The 12,465-nt window shown below is 49.3% G+C and overlaps 1 pseudogene across 1 annotated transcript; it reads left to right on the top strand.

Annotated features, from left to right (window-relative positions):
* The first annotated feature begins 3,503 nt into the window (after positions 1 to 3,503).
* LOC149120631 (UDP-N-acetylglucosamine transporter pseudogene) lies at positions 3,504 to 4,450 on the top strand (annotated as a pseudogene). The gene has a single exon (XR_016225738.1). The product of XR_016225738.1 is annotated as a UDP-N-acetylglucosamine transporter pseudogene (transcript).
* Positions 4,451 to 12,465: the final 8,015 nt, after the last annotated feature.

The raw sequence follows: 12,465 nt of genomic DNA, 5'->3' as shown, positions 1-12,465 counted from the left end.
AAATAAGGCGCATTGACGGGACCGTTTTACAATGATCTGTTGATGGACGGCAGGTGAGGGTTTTGTGTTTCTGCCTGTGGGACGAGGACGCAGAGGGAAAAGGCTTCATGATAGGAACTGGATCGTGGGGGAATGGGGATGGAGATGTTCCCCAGTGTGCAGGGTGAAAGGCGGCCGGATGGAGACCCGGGAGAGCTGGGGGTGTAAGTTCCGGTACAAAGACCAGCAGGCTCAAGACGCAGGAGAGTGGAAGTCCAGCTTAGCTTCTAAGGCGGGAAGAGGCTGGCATCCCAGGCCTGGCTGGCTGGGCTCCAGCGGGCAGGCAGGAGATCTCCCTGGTTTGTGGAGGTACTCGGGATTTTGTTACATTTGAGTCTTCAGCGGTTTGGATTAGGCCCACCCAGGCTGGGAAGAGCACTGCCCTTTTTTTTTTTTTTAAAGATTTATTTGAAAGGCAGAGTTACGGGGAGAGAGAGAGAGGGAGATGGGGGAGATGGGGGAGATGGGGGAAAGAGAGAGAGAGAAGGAGGAAGGGAGGGAGGGAGAGAGAGAGATCTTGCAACCCCTGGTTCACTCCCCAAATGGCCACAACTGCTGGAGCTGTGCCAATACAAAGCTAGGAGTCTGGAGCCTCTTTCATGTCTCCCACTTGGGTTCAGGGGCCCAAAGACTTGGGCCATCTTCTACTGCTTTCCTAGGCCATAGTAGAGAGCTGGATCAGAAGTGGAGCAGCCAGGACTTGAACTGGCGCCCGTATGGGATGCTGGCATTGCAGGCAGCAGCTTTACCCGCTACGCCACAGCACAGGCCCCAGGGCAACCTGCTTTGCTAAGTGACCTGCTTTGGCCTAGTGGTTAAGATGCTGCTCGGGACACCTGCATCCCATATCGGAGATCCTGGGTTTGATTTCCAGCTGTGGTGCTTCATTTCTGCTTGGCTCATGCAGACTGTGGGAGGCAGTAGGTGATGGCTTAATCGGGCCCCGTCACCCATGGGGAAGATCTGTGTTGAGTTTTCAGCTTCCTGTTTGGGCGTGGCCCAGCCCTATCTGTTTCGGCCATTTAGAGAGTGAATGAGTGGGTTGGAGCTCTCTTTGTGTTTCTGCCTCTCAAATAAATAACGAGTGGATGATGATGCCATCCAAGAACACACGCACAGGAAAACTCTGGGCACCCCAGGGCCCAGTCTAGCTGACACACAAAATCTACCCTCCAAACCTGGATGCAGGATGCTGTGGGAGTTTTCTGGAAGACTCAGGCTGTTATTCCAAGAAGCAATGGGGGACTGACATGGGATTTAACCCCATGATGTATTAGATTGGGAAGACGGGTGGGTCACAGGTGTCAGAAATGGAAACGTCAGAGGCTGAGATGAGAAGGGCCCACGGTGCAATGCAGGACACAGTTCACAAAAACATCCCGGCTTGCTCGGCTGCCCTGGGGGAGCCGGAGGGGCCTTGCCAGGCAGCTCGGAAGGGAAAGAGGAGGTGGCAGAGCTGAGCTGGACCCGCCAGGGACCCTCGTGCTGTGCTGAGACTTTCATGTGCACGAGGACCCCAGCAGCCTGTTAAACGTGCAGACTGCAGGACTGCACCCCGGAGAGCTGGCCCCGGTAGATGCTGGCAGAGCGTTGGATTCTGAAATTTTAGGAAGCACCTGGTTTAGGGTAAGAAGGAGGAAGCCCTGAGTCTGGGTGGCTTCACAGGCATGGGGGTAGGAGGGGTGGTTGTGCCGGGGAGCTACCAGGCATGGGATAGGGCAGGGAAGAGCGGTGTAGACCGTGCATGGTGGATTAACAGGAAAATGTGGTGCAGTCTGTAAGCGCTCACTGATGTCTGGCCCTGTGGGCACCTAAGACCCCTGCCCACCTCTGCAGCCCCTGGCTCCAGCGAGGGCCTTCGCACACCTGCCTCCCCGAGGCCCTCATCACCTTTCTCCATCCACTTAACTCTTCCTAAAGCCTCAGGACCCTGCTCGGGCGTGATCGCAGCTAGACCAGCGCTGCGTGTGCATATGGGTCAGCTGGGGAGTCTTGTGATGATGCACCCCCCCCAGCAGGTGCACAGGGGGACCTGAGTCCCTGAGGATGCTGCCGGTGTCTGGACCTCACTGGGCATAGCAAGGCCATGGGAGGCCGCCTCAGTCTCCCCTCTCTGGTGCCTGCTGGGGTTGGGAATATTTCTCATTAAGTTTTTCTTCCCCCTCTCTCCCACTGTGGACAGAACATACTGCCCCATGCCATTGATGCTGGACTTGACTTTGGGACTCAGAGTAGCCAGTGGTCTGACCTGAGTGAAGGCTTGCAATGGGCTTGCTCTCTGGCCATCATAGCCATGCAGATGGGCACTGGGAAGCTGCAGGTCCCCAAGGAAACAAAGACAGACGGAGCAGCGTCCACTTAGCTCCTGCCGGGGCCTTGCAGCCCGGTGGCATGGAGTGGAGCTTCCGCAGTGGCGTGTGGTAATAATAGTCACTCGTGGTGTATGCCTCTGAGCTTTGGATGGCTTATCAGGCGGCGATAGCTGGCTGGTGCGTTTCTTGTCTCTTGGCTCTCCCATCCGTGAGCATGCCACCTTTACACTTACTAAGAGCAGTTATGTGGCGGGAGCAGGCAGCGCTGCGGGTCAGCGGTCATGGCGGAGTCTGGGTCCCCCCAGCATTGCTGAGCTGGGGCCCCCAGCGTGCACAGCCCAAGGAGCTGCGTGGAAGTTGGATGGAGATAAAACAACGTCTGCCAACCTGAAATACCTTTCCCTGGGAATATTGGTCTTGCAGACAACTGGTTTGGTTCTAACTATGAGTTATTCTAGGACTTTAAAAGAGGAGGGCCCACATTCCCTGTCTTCCACAGCAGGGGTTATTGGTGAGCTTCTGCAAAGACAACACACGTAGTCTAGGCGCAGCACACGATGGGATTCTTAATAAGCCCCTGCGAACACTTGAACTTGCTACTCCATCAGGGGTATCTACTCTTCAGAATAATTTATTCTCTGCGGCTCTGTCAAATCTGGATGCAGCTACTTATCAGGTCACGTATCAGCTGAAAGGTCTTACAACAGCGTATTTTCTGTGTCTGGGCTTAGTAAAAAATGAGGTGTGTGCCAGCGGCTTTCCCTGCTAATTCTGATGATGGGAGTTGCATTTGCTCAGTGCCCGCAGATTCTCAGGAGCTTGGTTCCCAGGAACTCTGAGCTGTTCTCAGTTTGTCGGCCTCATGGCAGTTCTTGGCATCTTTCCTTTCCTTTCCTTTCCTTTCCTTTCCTTTCCTTTCCTTTCCTTTCCTTTCCTTTCCTTTCCTTTCCTTTCCTTTCCTTTCCTTTCCTTTCCTTTCCTTTCCTTTCTTTTTTTTTTTTTGATAGGCAGAGTGGACAGTAAGAGAGAGAGAGAGAAAGGTCTTCCTTTTTGCCGTTGGTTCACTCCCCAATGGCCACTGCGGCCAGCGTGCTGCGGCCGGCGCACCACGCTGATCCGAAGGCAGGAGCCAGGTGCTTCTCCTGGTCTCCCATGGGGTGCAGGGCCCAAGCACTTGGGCCATCCTCCACTGTCTCGGCATGTTTTCCAAGTGGCTTTGCTGGTGCTTATTTTGAGAAAATCTTAGACAGTATGGATAAGAAACACTGCGCTTGGTTTGTCTGGGAGTCCAGTTGGATTAATGGCTGTATACATTTATGATGGAGAATTGGTGTCAAAGAACGGATTTTTTTCAGGGATATAACCAGTGGACCAGGATAGTTGTTCTTCAGACACTTGTAAGTGCCTTCTTCTTCTTCATCCACTAAGTACGTGGATGATATTTTAAAAGGGTTTGCAACATCTTTGTCTATAATGTTATCAACACTGATACCCTGTTTTGGCTATGAGGTTTTGTGCCAACCAGTGTCTTTTTTCCTTGGAACCATCCTTGTAATAACAGCTACTTTCTTATATGGTTATGATCCCAAGCCTGCAGGAAATCTCACTAAAACATAGTCAAAAACTGTCTTTAACTGGTTTTTCACAAGGGTGCACTAGAGATCTCAACATTAATCTTGCACACAGGGCTTCTACAGATTCTGTGACGGTACCATCATGCTAAATCTGATCAGATTTTTAAAATGGTTTGAAAATACACAGGTGGACTGTATATGTAACAAAATACATTACATCAAGAAATCAAAACTTGAAAGTATTTCCCAGGATTAGAATTAAAAGAAATATGGGATGAAAATTGAAATCTGAGTTTAGAAAGATTGTACTGTTCTGATTGCTGCACAAATGTCCATGCACTGTTTGCAAGGGCACACAAATGTCCTAAATCAATTTTTACAAACTCTATTTAATCTCACTGAATTTTTTATCTGACTCTTTCTGTACAGTTCTGTCTAATCACATGGAATATTTGAAGCTTGAAAATTGTAATTACCTGTGATGCTGTGAAAAAATAGAAGCCTGATTTGGAAAAAAAAAAAAAACCATTTCACAGACCTGAGGTTTTTATATTTATACAAAATGTTACTAAACAAGGGCTACTAAATGTTACCTGTTGAACTACATAAACATTGATTAAGTACTATTCTAGGTCCGGTTTGTTGGAGAATCCAGTTCCTATTTAGAGTAGAAATGTGTCTTTCTCTACAGGCTGTTGAGTACTTAGAGGCAGCTGAAAGGAGTCTGGCTGTTCCTGTGTTAGAACCATCCACTTCTGTGCTAATGGAGGTTCCCCCTTCTTCCACTTCTTCTCTAAGTCAGGTGAATCCTTAATATTGGTTTAAATTCAATTCATGTGTATGAGTTGCCATTAAAGTTTTAATTTAAAGGGATGAAATATTCATTTCGTAATTTAACATAAAATTATTGTCTAATACCTCCATTTGGAGAATTTTGAATTATCAATCATACACTGTATACATTAGAAAGTTTTTAAATGAATATTTTATTCATTGCTATGTAAAAACTTTGGCTGTTTTCTCAACAATTGTAGATTAAACAAAAAGGTAGTACACATGTCAGTAGACTGAGACCATAATGACTTTTCTTAGAGACATTTCTGATTGCTCTATTAGATTATTTTACATGAGTCTATGACTTTAAACTTAAGGCTAGTCAGAAGTTTTAGACCTCTCATAAAACCCACTGACCCCAGTAAGACTCTGGATACGTGGCTGGGAGAGGGAGCTGACCCCTGAGTTTCCTTTCTGTGTTTCCACAAGAGCCGCTGGGAAGGAGCCACCATATCGATTTAAAATCGTGGCTTTTGTTTTCCTTTTAGCACTGGAGTTGAGGATGCAAATTACATGAGTTACTGAATAAGTTGACTCAAGGGGCGAGAATATATTATAAATAGGTCAGTTGGTGAGCAAGAATGCTTTCTGAAGTTGGAATATGGGTTCAATTTAATTATTGACTGAAGACAGAATTACCTTTTGAGTATAAAAAGTAGTTTACTTTTTCATTCATGCTGTAAAGACGTTTAAAAATCTGTTCTAAATGATGCGAAAGCTATAATGGAATATATATATATATATGAGTGGTTAGAGAGACCTGTTGGCTTTGTCAGATGAGGTTCAGGTGGGCTGCAGTTACATACATCTTGTTCCTTCACCTAAATTTTTTTTTTTTGACAGGCAGAGTGGACAGTGAGAGACAGAGACAGAGAGGAAGGTCTTCCTTTGCCGTTGGTTCACCCTCCAATGGCCACCGCGGCCGGCGCACCACGCTGATCTGAAGGCAGGAGCCAGGTGCTTCTCCTGGTCTCCTATGGGGTGCAGGGCCCAAGGACTTGGGCCATCCTCCACTGCACCCCTGGGCCACAGCAGAGAGCTGGCCTGGAAGAGGGGCAGCTGGGACAGAATCCGGCGCCCCGACCGGGACTAGAACCCAGTGTGCCAGCGCTGCAAGGCGGAGGATTAGCTTAGTGAGCTGCGGCGCTGGCTTTCACCTAAATTTCTACCCGACATGTGCTGGGATCTCATAAGCAGCTATTGGGTAGATCAAAGAAAGAACAAATGAACAGATAAATGGACTTAGGTGCCCCGGTTCCTCAGCCACCCTGGGATTGCTCTGATTTTAGTAAGAGTCAGTTTTTAATTTCTGCCACAAACACATAAAAACACAAACACTGGAGCCGGTGTAGCCTGTAAAGCTGCCGCCTGCAATGCTGGCATCCCTTATGGGCGCTGGTTTGTGCCCCGGCTGCTCCACTTCCAATCCAGCGCCTGCTAATGTGCCTGGAAAAGCAGCAGGAGGTGGCTCAAATGCTTGCATAGATTGATGCATTCAGGGTGAGTCCAACCTGCACCTGTTCCTCGGCCCCCCTTAAGCAGCTTCCCTTCCTGCCCTCATAGAAGTTTCCTCTCTCCCTGGTTGGTGCACAGAGCAGGGATAGGGATATGACATGTTAATTAAAAGTGCTGCTCTGGGGGCCAGCATTGTGCCACGGTGGGTTGAGCCTCCGCCTGTGATACTGGCATCTCCTGTGGGTGCCAGTTCGAGGCCAGGCTGTTCCACTTCTCATCCAGCTCCCTGCTACTGCACCTGGGAAAGCAGCAGTGGATGTCCCAGCTGCTTGGGCCCCTGCACCCACGTGGGAGACCAAGAAGAAGCTCCTGGCTTCCACTTGGCCCAGACCTGGCCATTTTAGCCATCTGGGGAATTAAGCAGCAGATGGAAGATTCTCTCTTCCTTGTCTGTCCTCTTCTCTCTCCAACCCTCCCTTTCAAGTAAATAAAAAATAAATCTTACAAAATGCTGCTGTGTCACTTCAAAGTTACAAAGAGAGAACTACACTGAGCAAATAGTTACCGTCTAGGAGACGCTGGGTGGCTTTTTCATGTGCCATGTAAGAGGGCCTCTGTGTAGTGGGACCCACTGAGCTCCTCCGCCTTCCCACACAGAGGCGTCTTCTCTCCTGCCCTCCCCTTCTCTCTGCCTCAGGACAGGCACCCTTGCTGGATAAACATGTAAGACCTCTCTCTGGGTCCACTTCCTAGATACCATAATTGGAGAAAGTCTCCACCCTTAATCCATTAACTATTAATGTAAGTAAGACTTTGAGGACAAAGCTTCCAACACATGGGCCTTTGGGAGACACCAGACTACTCAAACCGTAACAACCCCTAGTGACTCAACTTTCTGCTTTGCCTCTCAGGTAGACTTGGATTCTCTCCACTTGCACTGTAACTGGGCCCTGGAGGTGCTTACCCATTCCTGCCCCAAGGCTTCTGCTCTCCCCTCCCACCTAAGCCACATCCTCTGAAGCTCTTGTTGTTCCACGTTAGCATTGCCCAACTCCCCTTGCTGCCATCCTCTGTAGACTCCCTGGTCATTCCTCATTCACTAACAGCCTTCCCTGTCTCGGTGTCTTCCTTCCTTGGTAACGTCAACATCCATCTTGATCAGTGGCTCACAGCCCTGACAACATCAGAGTCACCTGGAGCTCCTCCTGAGACCAATTAAATGGGAATCAGCACAGGGGGACCCAGGTGTTGGCATTAAAATAAGACATCTTCAGGATATCCTTCCATGTGTGCAGCACTGAACACTGCTGGGACACAGGATCTGCTGACTAGCTTGATCTCTCAATGCTTTGGCCTCCTTATCTTCAATTTTCTATGGCCTCCTATAGTCAGCGACTGCTGCAGTTGAACCCTGGACTTTGTCGTCACTGCGACATTCCAGTCTGTGGCCACCACTGTCTGCTCTTCTGGTTGACCTCCCTCCAGCTGCTGGGCTGCCAGTCCATTTTTTTTTTTTTGACAGGCAGAGTGGACAGTGAGAGAGAGAGACAGAGAGAGAAAGGTCTTCCTTTGCCGTTGGTTCACCCTCCAATGGCCGCCGCTGCAGCCGGCGCACCGTGCTGATCCGTTGGCAGGAGCCAGGATCCAGGTGCTTTTCCTGGTCTCCCATGGGGTGCAGGGCCCAAGCACCTGGGCCATCCTCCACTGCACTCCCTGGCCACAGCAGAGAGCTGGCCTGGAAGAGGGGCAACCAGGACAGAATCCGGCGCCCCGACCGGGACTAGAACCCGGTGTGCCGGCGCCGCAAGGTGGAGGATTAGCCTATTGAGCCACGGCGCCGGCCCCTGCCAGTCCATTTTTACACCCTCCCCCTACTCATGTTTACTTTTTTTTTTTTTTGACAGGCAGAGTGGACAGTGAGAGAGAGAGAGACAGAGAGAAAGGTCTTCCTTTTGCCGTTGGTTCACCCTCCAATTGCCGCCGCGGCCGGTGCGCTGCGGCCGGCGCACTGCGCTGATCCAATGGCAGGAGCCAGGTACTTCTCCTGGTCTCCCGTGGGGTGCAGGGCCCAAGCACTTGGGCCATCCTCCACTGTACTCCCTGGCCACAGCAGAGAGCTGGCCTGGAAGAGGGGCAACCGGGACAGAATCCGGCGCCCCGACCGGGACTAGAACCCGGTGTGCTGGCACCGCAAGGTGGAGGATTAGCCTAGTGAGCCGCAGCGCCGGCCTTCGTGTTTACTTTCATCTGTGTTCAGCAAACTTGGGTTCCATAACCCAACAATGAAGACTAAAACTACTCAGCCGTTTGCCTGTATATTGTTTCAGGTCTCCCCTTCCTTCCTCAGCTCCCCAGTGCCCATGCCCCTCTCACCACATATTTCACAAAGAGAGGAGATCACAGATGCACTCACATGAGACCGTCAACTTACCCACACCCATATTCTCTGCCTTCCATCCTATGACGAAGAGAGACATACATGTGCACACTGCTAGCTGAGGTCAGCATGTCTCTTGGACTCTAGAGTTCACTTTCTCATCTCAATGCTGTTCCTTCCTCTACACCATCAACATCTCTGCAGGTCATTTTCATCAGTATCACGCCTGATGAACACAACTGGTTCCTTCCCCACGATAATTTCTCCTGTGTGCACCTCCATTTCCAGGAAGATTCCATTTCCCCTTTTCCCCCTAGCAAGCTGTCTCAAAGCTGTTCAAAGGCTATACCTCCTCATCTCTCTTTCCTCTCTTCCATCGTCAAGCTTTTGACCCTTCTGAAATGGACCTCCACCTTGCTAAGCACAGTGGTCAGTTTCCTTTCTTCACGTTATGAGGACAGAAGCTGTCGATCACCTTTGCCTGCTGAAAACACCTCTTCTTGAGACTTCTAAGGCACCATCTCCTGTCCTTCTTCCTTCTCTGTTAGCCACTTTTCCTCAGTCTCTCCTTGCTGGCTCCTTTGCCACTATATGTCTAATTGTGTGCAGCCCCCCAAACCTGGCACCCAATTCTCTGGATGTGCCTTTTCTCTTCAGAAGGGATCCCGAGTCTTTATCTTGGTTGTTAGACCAGGTACATGCAAGATGGGAAAGACATGTTGGCCGGGATATCCTAAATTCTTTTGTTGGATTGATGAAAGGAGCCAATGCAGTCTGTGTGCCATACTTCTGGGCATTCAAGACAGTCTGCCTAAGACTCTGGTGGCAGATGGAATGTGATTGAGAATTGTTATATGTTGCTGTTGACCTGCAGAGATAAGTTTTTTAAAAAATATTTATTTATTTATTTGGAAGGCAGAGTGACAGAGCGAAGTCTTCCATCTATTGGTTCACTCCTGAAATGGCCACACTGGCTGGAGCTGGGTCAATCCAAAGCCAGGACCTAGGAGATTTTTCTGGGTTTCCCATCTTCCTCTGCTTTTCCAGGCCATAGCAGAGACGTAGATCAGAAGTGGGGCAGCCAGGACTCAAACTGGTGCCCATATGGGATGCTGGCATTTTAGGAAGTGGCTTTACCTGCTATGTCACAGCATTGACCCCAAGGGATAAGTCTTAACATACTAAGATTTATAATTTTTTACAGGCTTCAGCCTTTAGATATGGTGGGAAGTGAAACCCAGCACAGTGTCCACCATGAGATTTATAAAAAGGAGACAGGATAGGCAGGCAGGCAGGTGGAGAAATCGTAGTTGGTTCTCCTTTTCTTGGCTTCCTGGAAGTGGGGCCATGTGGGGAGCTACCAACAACAGTGGGAAGACTGGTAGCTTTCATCATGTGGTTTTCCTCTACAGAGATTGACCCTACATCCTTGTCTGTTGGGCAAAGTACCATAACCTGTGTGGCTTATGAAAACACAGATTGATTGCTCACAGTTCTGGAGGCTGGGCAATCCAAGACCAAGGCACCAGCACATTTAGTGTGTCTTTTGGGGACCTGTCACACTGAGGGTTAGGATTTCAACATATAAATTTTGGGGGGACTGTGCCTCCTTGCATAGAGTCACCGCCTTCCAACACCTCTCTCCTCAATGGAGATATGATCAAGGCAAGTTCCTTTTGGGTTGGAGGTAGATCCTTGGATGTAGTGGGGGTTGCATCTCTGGTGTTGGAGACCCTTTCTTGAGGAGTACCAGCCTGTTCTCTGAAGTGGGAAAGACCCCAGGGAGAAGGAGAGTGGCCACCTGGTTAGGATTACAGGCTGTGAAACTAGATGACCCGAGTTCAAAGCCCAGCTGCATCACAGACCAGTTGTGCCCCTGGGAAGCTGTGCACCGTCTCTGCACCTCATGGCTCATGTCAGCTGGGGCAATGACAAAGACAGGATCTATCTCACAGGGTTGTTGTGATGCTTGTCGCTCCCCGTCTTCGCGGAGGAACGACACAGGACCCTGCGTTGTTCTTTTGTCTGCTCGGCCCTCCCCGGGTTTGCTGCTGGTTCTTCCCGGGTTGGCTACCGTCCCTTCCACCACCGTGGAAGGGCGGTTCCCCCTGCCACTTTCCCCACTTCCGCGGGGGAGCGGCACACCGCCGGCCGGCTCTCTCGGGGGCTGCACAGGTGTTCCTTCAGATAGATGTTCCCAGTGCATGTTGTCTCTCTCCTCCTTTATAGTCCTCTTCCACCAATCCCAACTCTGCTACCCACACGCTGAGTACGCTGCTCTCCTCCAATCAGGAGCAGGTCCTGCTGTTTATTGGTTGAACTGGAGGCAGCTGTGTAGAAGCTGTTTCCTCCTCTCCCAGCGCCATATTGTGGGAGAGCAGATGCATAGAATAAGTCTTAATTCCAGTAACAGTCTAGTCCGAGTTGCTCCCCACAATGCTGAATAGCAAGTTTCTGCTTCTGTTGTTAGTGAATTCGGTTATTCATTATCGTGTGTCCTTGGGCGGGTTCCACAGCCTCGGTCTCATCCTCTGAACAGAGGGTGCTGCGTAGGACTTCATAGGACACATAGGACTTCATAGGACACATAGGACTTCATAGGACACATAGGACTTCAATGAGGACAAGGATAGCACCATCAGTGGGTGCGTCGTTGGGTGCTCAAGTGGTGTTGCTCCTCTCCAAAGACACGAGTGGGCTGAGTTCTGGAAATGTGTTCCCAGGCACGTGTTTTGAACTAGAAATGCCTTTTCCAGTAACTGCTTTCCAATGTACTGGTGGTGTCCCAAGATAGCCTGCCACATTCTGTTTTTGAGGTTGGGAACATTTTCATTATAAAATGTTTTAAGCCTTCAGAACAGTACAGGAAATAATATGACACCCCTGTATCTACCCTATGGAGTGAACAGATGCTAACATTTTGTCATATTTGCTTCAGATTTCTCCTCTGAAAGAGGAAGAAAGTGTTACTGCTACACTACCACAGAGCTATTTAATTAAGAGAGTAGCTGAATTCTGTTCTGATGAGTAGTTCTGTGCCTGGTCCTTTGTGTGTACTGGGGATATTGATTTGAGGGGGCTTTTTGTCTTCTAAGGTCATCGTCCAGTGATGGAGGCAGATACGTTGTCAGACAGTTTTCCTGCATTGAGACAGGTGAACATCTGTGAAATACACAAGAGCAATGGTAGTGACATCTGAGATTTACTTGCTGATTTTCATCTGGTAGAGAGAGTGTGAGAGCACTACCTTCCATCAGCTGGTTGGTTCTCCAAATGTCAACTGGGCCAGGCCAAACTTGGGTTCTTGGAACTCAACCCAGTCCTCTCACATGGATGCCGGGGAGCCAACTACTTGAACTATAACCTGATGCCTCCCAGGGTCTACATGAGCAGGAAGCTGGAATTGGGAGCCAGATCTAAGACTTGAACCTAGGTCCTCCCTTGTGGGATGCAGGCATCCTAACCAGTGTCTTAACAGCTGCCCCAAACCCCTGCCCTGCAACATGTGAGCTTCAGAAAGGATCTGGGCTTTGGGCTTCAGGAAAATGCTTTACTTCTTGTGTTTTATGTTTTGTTTAAAAAAATTTTTTTGGCTAAAATGTAGTAATTGCATATTTTTATGGGGTACGGGGCAAAACTTTAACACATATAAACTGTGTAAACTGATTGGATCAGGTAATTGGCATTCTGATTTCCTTTTCTTTGTTTGAAGGCTACTTGCTCCTCTTGTCGAGTTTTTCATATACTATGCATGTATTTCTATGAATTAGTTGCCCCTCTTGAGTTTCTAATAATTGTTTTTAGTGAGCTCCAACGCTGGGTTCACCCTGCCATAGGATGGGAGGGGGAGATGCAGGAGACTGGGCATGGAAGT

Source organism: Oryctolagus cuniculus, chromosome 19 (assembly GCF_051225735.1).
Source record: "Oryctolagus cuniculus isolate XC-2025 breed Fujian yellow rabbit chromosome 19, ASM5122573v1, whole genome shotgun sequence".
NCBI classification, from domain to species: domain Eukaryota; kingdom Metazoa; phylum Chordata; class Mammalia; order Lagomorpha; family Leporidae; genus Oryctolagus; species Oryctolagus cuniculus.
This window is presented reverse-complemented; position numbering and strand designations above follow the sequence as displayed.